The sequence below is a fragment of the Salmo salar genome, chromosome 24 (assembly GCF_965601325.2).
Source record: "Salmo salar chromosome 24, fSalSal1, whole genome shotgun sequence".
Classification (NCBI taxonomy): domain Eukaryota; kingdom Metazoa; phylum Chordata; class Actinopteri; order Salmoniformes; family Salmonidae; genus Salmo; species Salmo salar.
Genome location: NC_138314.1, coordinates 41,317,996 through 41,324,033, shown reverse-complemented (window position 1 = coordinate 41,324,033; position 6,038 = coordinate 41,317,996).

The following is a 6,038-nucleotide window of genomic DNA, read 5'->3' as shown; positions in this document are numbered from 1 at the left end:
ACCTGCCTAAAACAGTACTGTATGTATATATATATATATATATATATATATATATATTATATATATATATATATATATATATATATATATATATATATAAAAATGTATTTTTTTGTTTTTGCTCAATCTGAGCCTGGCAGGGCCTGGCTCACCAGTGGGTGGGCCTGTGTCCACCCAGGCCCACCCATGCCTACGCCCCTGGATGCTACCATGATTATGGATAGTCTTGAATGAATCGTGAATAATAATGAGTGAGAAAGTTAGACGCACAAATATCATCATACCCCCCAAATGCTAACCTCCCCTGTTATTGTAATGGTTAGAGGTTAGCATGTCTTGGGGTATGATATTTGTGTGTCTGTAACTTTCTCACTCATCATTATTCACGATTGTACAACAAGTGCTTTAATGTCTAAATGGTTCACCCGATATGGATGAAAATACTCTCAACTTAAAGCTGACAGTCTGCACTTTAACCTCATAGTCATTGTATCATTTCAAATCCAAAGTGTGGAGTACAGAGCCAAAACAACAACAAAATGTGTCACTGTCCCAATACTCTTGGAGCTCACTGTATATGTATCTGTAGCGTGAGGCAGCTTGATGTACAAGTACTCCCCCTGGACAGCACTATGTAAGATGCAGTAGGTTAAAATACACCATTTTGAAGAAAAAATTGGCATTAGCCCTCTATGGTCACAGGGTAAAATACTCATCACCAATCAAAAAGTGTAATTCATGCAGCTACAGAATGTAATTGATATAAACATAAGCCTGTAACAGAGTGTGGTTTCTAATATCAGAGTGTAGATTCCCACTCAACACGTATCCAAAAAGTACAATATATGACAAAAGGTCATGTGAAGGGGAGAAACTGGAGGTGCCACATCACAATGTGGTTCTGTTGGAGTATGTAAGTAAGGCCCAAATGAATCAGGAACGGAATAGACCTTAGCTTTGACGCATGTGAATAAATTGGGTTTTTGCTGACATCTTGAGGACATGTTTATAACAGCTTCTTCACTTGATTTTCAAACGCTCCTCAGTAAACCTCAATATTCAAAAGCGATTCAGTGTATTTGATTCAGCCTAAAAAGCACCAGCTTGTTGTCAGTGTGAACTCCCATACAAAAAAAGTATTTAAAATATATATTTGGGTGCATTTTAAGGATACATGTAATATTTAAAATTGGCCTAACATATTTTTCAAAAATATATTTAAAGGTCAAATGCAGCCATTTAAATATATATATATTTTTTATATATCAAATCATTTCTGGGTAACAATTAAGTACCTTACTGTGATTTTTTTCAATTAGCAAAGAGCAATTTCTCAAGCTAGAATTTTGCTGGGACTGTCTGGGAGTGGTCTGAGTAAGGAGGGGAAAACTCAAAACTAGCTATTATTGGCAGAGAGGTTTGGAACTATTTCTTATTGGTCTATTAACTAATTTACCTCCTGGTGATGTCACCAGGCAGGTCAAAGCTCCATCCCACCAAAACAGGCTAACATTTCAGGCGGTCTTTTCAAACAGCTTTTACACTAAACGGGCATTATCATAATTTTCACAATTTCACAGTATTATACCAACCTCATAGTGTGGAAGTGTATATTTCCACATCACATTTTTGACATACAGTGTATATTGCATATTTACATGTCCCTCCTTCCAGGATGCTACTCCTTCCTCCTTCCTCCTTGCATATGCGTCTTCCTCCTCCTCCCAGTGGGAGGAGATAGAGGTGTAGAGGTGTTAAGAACCCAGCATGTAGGGGAATGAAGAAAAAACAAGAAAAGACATTCTAAAATGCACACAGCACATGCGAGCGGTTTCATGAGCTAGGTTTCCATCCAATTGGTGACAGATTTTAACGTGAATATTCACAAATCTGCATAAAAACAGTCTGCACACTTTCCCACCAGAGATGTGTTTCCATCAACTGTCTTTTTGCAGATATAAGGCTGTGCATGATGACATGCACATAAAAATAACTTTTGGGGACCGAGTGGCGCAGCGGTCTAAGACACTGCATCGCAGTGCTAGAGGCATCACTACAGACCCAGGTTCGATCCAGGGCTGTATCACAACCGGCCTTGATCGGGAGTCCCATAGGGCGGCGCATAATTGGCCCAAAGTCGTCTGGGTTAGGGTGAGGGTTTGGCCGTCATTGTAAATAAGAATTTGTTCTTAACTGACTTGCCTAGTTAAATAAAGGTTAAATAAAGGTTAAATAAAATAAACAAATAAAAAATGTACCTGTTAAAAAATATGTTAAATGGGTTTCCATCATATTTTCAGCTGTTGGTGTTGTCACACAAAAAAGGAAGTGTTTTAAGCTATAGTGAATGTTCCCACTTTGGAATGACACCTTAGCTATCAGCTAACAGATACAGTGCGGGTATAGCCTACATCACATGTCAAACTCATTCCACGGAGGGCCGATGGTCTGTTTTCTCTCCTCCCTTGTACTTGATTGATGAATTAAGGTCACTAATTAGTAAGGAATTCCCCTCACCTGGTTGTTTAGGTCTTAATTGAAAGGAAAAACCAAAATCCAGCAGGATTGTAGGCAGATTGATGTACACTGCTCAAAAAAATAAAGGGAACACTTAAACAACACAATGTAACTCCAAGTCAATCACACTTCTGTGATATCAAACTGTCCACTTAGGAAGCAACACTGATTGACAATAAATTTCACATGCTGTTGTGCAAATGGAATAGACAACAGGTGGAAATTATAGGCAATTAGCAAGACACCCCCAATAAAGGAGTGGTTCTGCAGGTGGGGACCACAGACCACTTCTCAGTTCCTATGCTTCCTGGTTGATGTTTTGGTCACTTTTGAATGCTGGCGGTGCTTTCACTCTAGTGGTAGCATGAGACGGAGTCTACAACCCACACAAGTGGCTCAGGTAGTGCAGCTCATCCAGGATGGCACATCAATGTGAGCTGTGGCAAGAAGGTTTGCTGTGTCTGTCAGCGTAGTGTCCAGAGCTTGGAGGCACTACCAGGAGACAGGCCAGTACATCAGGAGACGTAGAGGAGGCCGTAGGAGGGCAACAACCCAGCAGCAGGACCGCTACCTCCGCCTTTGTGCAAGGAGGAGCAGGAGAAGCACTGCCAGAGCCCTGCAAAATGACCTCCAGCAAGCCACAAATGTGCATGTGTCTGCTCAAACGGTCAGAAACAGACTCCATGAGGGTGGTATGAGGGCCCGACATCCACAGGTGGGGGTTGTGCTTACAGCCCAACACCGTGCAGGACGTTTGGCATTTGCCAGAGAACACCAAGATTGGCAAATTCGCCACTGGTGCCCTGTGCTCTTCACAGATGAAAGCAGGTTCACACTGAGCACGTGACAGACGTGACAGAGTCTGGAGACGCCGTGGAGAACGTTCTGCTGCCTGCAACATCCTCCAGCATGACCGGTTTGGCGGTGGGTCAGTCATGGTGTGGGGTGGCATTTCTTTGGGGGGCCGCACAGCCCTCCATGTGCTCTCTGCCATTAGGTACCGAGATGAGATCCTCAGACCCCTTGTGAGACCATATGCTGGTGCAGTTGGCCCTGGGTTCGTCCTAATGCAAGACAATGCTAGACCTCATGTGGCTGGAGTGTGTCAGCAGTTCCTGCAAGAGGAAGGCATTGATGCTATGGACTGGCCCGCCCGTTCCCCAGACCTGAATCCAATTGAGCACATCTGGGACATCATGTCTCGCTCCATCCACCAACGCCACGTTGTACCACAGACTGTCCAGGAGTTGGCGGATGCTTTAGTCCAGGTCTGGGAGGAGATCCCTCAGGAGACCATCCGCCACCTCATCAGGAGCATGCCCAGGCGTTGTAGGGAGGTCATACAGGCACGTGGAGGCCACACACACTACTGAGCCTCATTTTGACTTGTTTTAAGGACATTACATCAAAGTTGGATCAGCCTGTAGTGTGGTTTTCCACTTTAATTTTGAGTGTGACTCCAAATCCAGACCTCCATGGGTTGATCAATTGGATTTCCATTGATTATTTTTGTGTGATTTTGTTGTCAGCACATTCAACTATGTAAAGAAAAAATGATTTAATAAGATTATTTCTTTCATTCAGATCTAGGATGTGTTGTTTAAGTGTTCCCTTTATTTTTTTGAGCAGTATATTATCTGGAACATAGGGGTCTATTAAGTCCACACCAGAGTGGATTCAGAAAATGAAGAACTAGCCTTGATGCATTCGTTAAAGTTAATACTGAGGGGACCAAAGCTTTGCCAATGAAGGAAGTGATGTCAATAGTATAGGATGCAAGCGAGGGCATTCAGGATGTGCGATGGTGCATTTAAAACTACACCGGTTGAGGCTTCACAAGTAGATACTGGGGAAATGCCACTATCCCTTAGAAGAGTTAAGCCAGCCCTGGCATACTGGTTGAAGGGTAGTACGGTATACCATCATACACTGACAGTACTGGAAGAGTGCTGGAAGAGTACTGGAAGAGTGCTGGGAATATGAACGATATCCTGTCTGGGTTGCCCCCCCCCCCCCTTGTCTGGGTTGCCCCCCCCCCCCCCTTGGGTTGTGTCGTGGCGGAGATCTTTGTGGGCTATACTCGGCCTTGTCCCGGGATGGTATGTTGGTGGTGGGAGATATCCCTCCAGTGGTGTGGGGGCTGTGCTTTGGCAAAGTGGGTGGGGTTATATCCTACCTCTTTGGCCCTGTCCGGGGGTTTCATCGGATGGGGCCACAGTGTCTCCTGACCCCTCCTGTCTCAGCCTCCAGTATTTATCTGCAGTAGTTTATGTGTCGGGGGACTAGGGTCAGTCTGTCACATCTGGAGTATTTCTCCTGTCTTTTCCAGTGTCCTGTGTGAATTTAAATATGCTCGCTCTAATTCTCTCTTTCTCTCTTTCTTTCTCTCTCTCGGAGGACCTGAGCCCTAGGACCATGCCTCAGGACTACCTGGCTTGATGACTCCTTGCTGTCCCCAGTTCACCTGGCCGTGCTGCTGCTCCAGTTCCAACTGTTCTGCCTGCAGCTATGGAACCCTGACCTGTTCACCGGACGTGCTACCTGTCCCAGACCTGCTGTTTTCAACTCTCTAGAGACAGCAGGAGCAGTAGAGATACTCTCAAAGATCCGCTATGAAAAAGCCAACTGACACTTACTCTTGTGTTACTGACTTGTTGCACCCTCGACAACTACTATGATTATTATTATTTGACCATGCTGGTCATTTATGAACATTTGAACATCTAGGCCATGTGCTGTTATAATCTCCACCCGGCACAGCCAGAAGAGGACTGGCCACCCCTCATAGCCTGGTTCCTCTCTAGGTTTCTTCCTAGCTTTTGGCCTTTCTAGGGAGTTTTTCCTAGCCACCGTGCTTCTACACCTGCATTGCTTGCTGTTTGGGGGTTTTAGGCTGGGTTTCTGTACAGCACATTGTGACATCAGCTGATGTAAGAAGGGCTATATAAATACATTTTATTTTATTTGATATCAAAAGAGAGGTTTTGGCCCAGAGATTGGAAAAAGGGTTGATGAATATGGACTCAGAGATGTTGTTATATGGCCATCTGTGGCAATAGGAAATGTTCCACCATGTTGATCTGAGCCTGACAGAAGAAAATAAACAGTGGTGGGAAGAAGATAATGTAGGAACAATAGTGGGTATAATATGATAGTAATACGTTTTATTCTTGTCTTGCAGTGTATACAGATGGTTCAAAGGATCCCATGAATGGGAAGACAGGAGCAGGTGTATTTATTCCTGATTTCAATATTAATCTATGCAAGAGACTAACTAATGATTAACTGTATATTCAACAGAAATGGTTGCGATAATTGTTGGATTCCAATGGATAGAGGAGGCACAACCAAGAAGACTAGTAATATGTTGGGACTCTGCATCAGTATAGTGTATCTTAAGATCTGGAACGTCAGAACTTGAGGATTTATGGGTAGAAATAATAATGCTGTTGTTTGGGTTACAAAGAAATGGTATTGAAATTCAGTTCGGTTGGATTCTGGCTCATACAGGAGAATGGAAA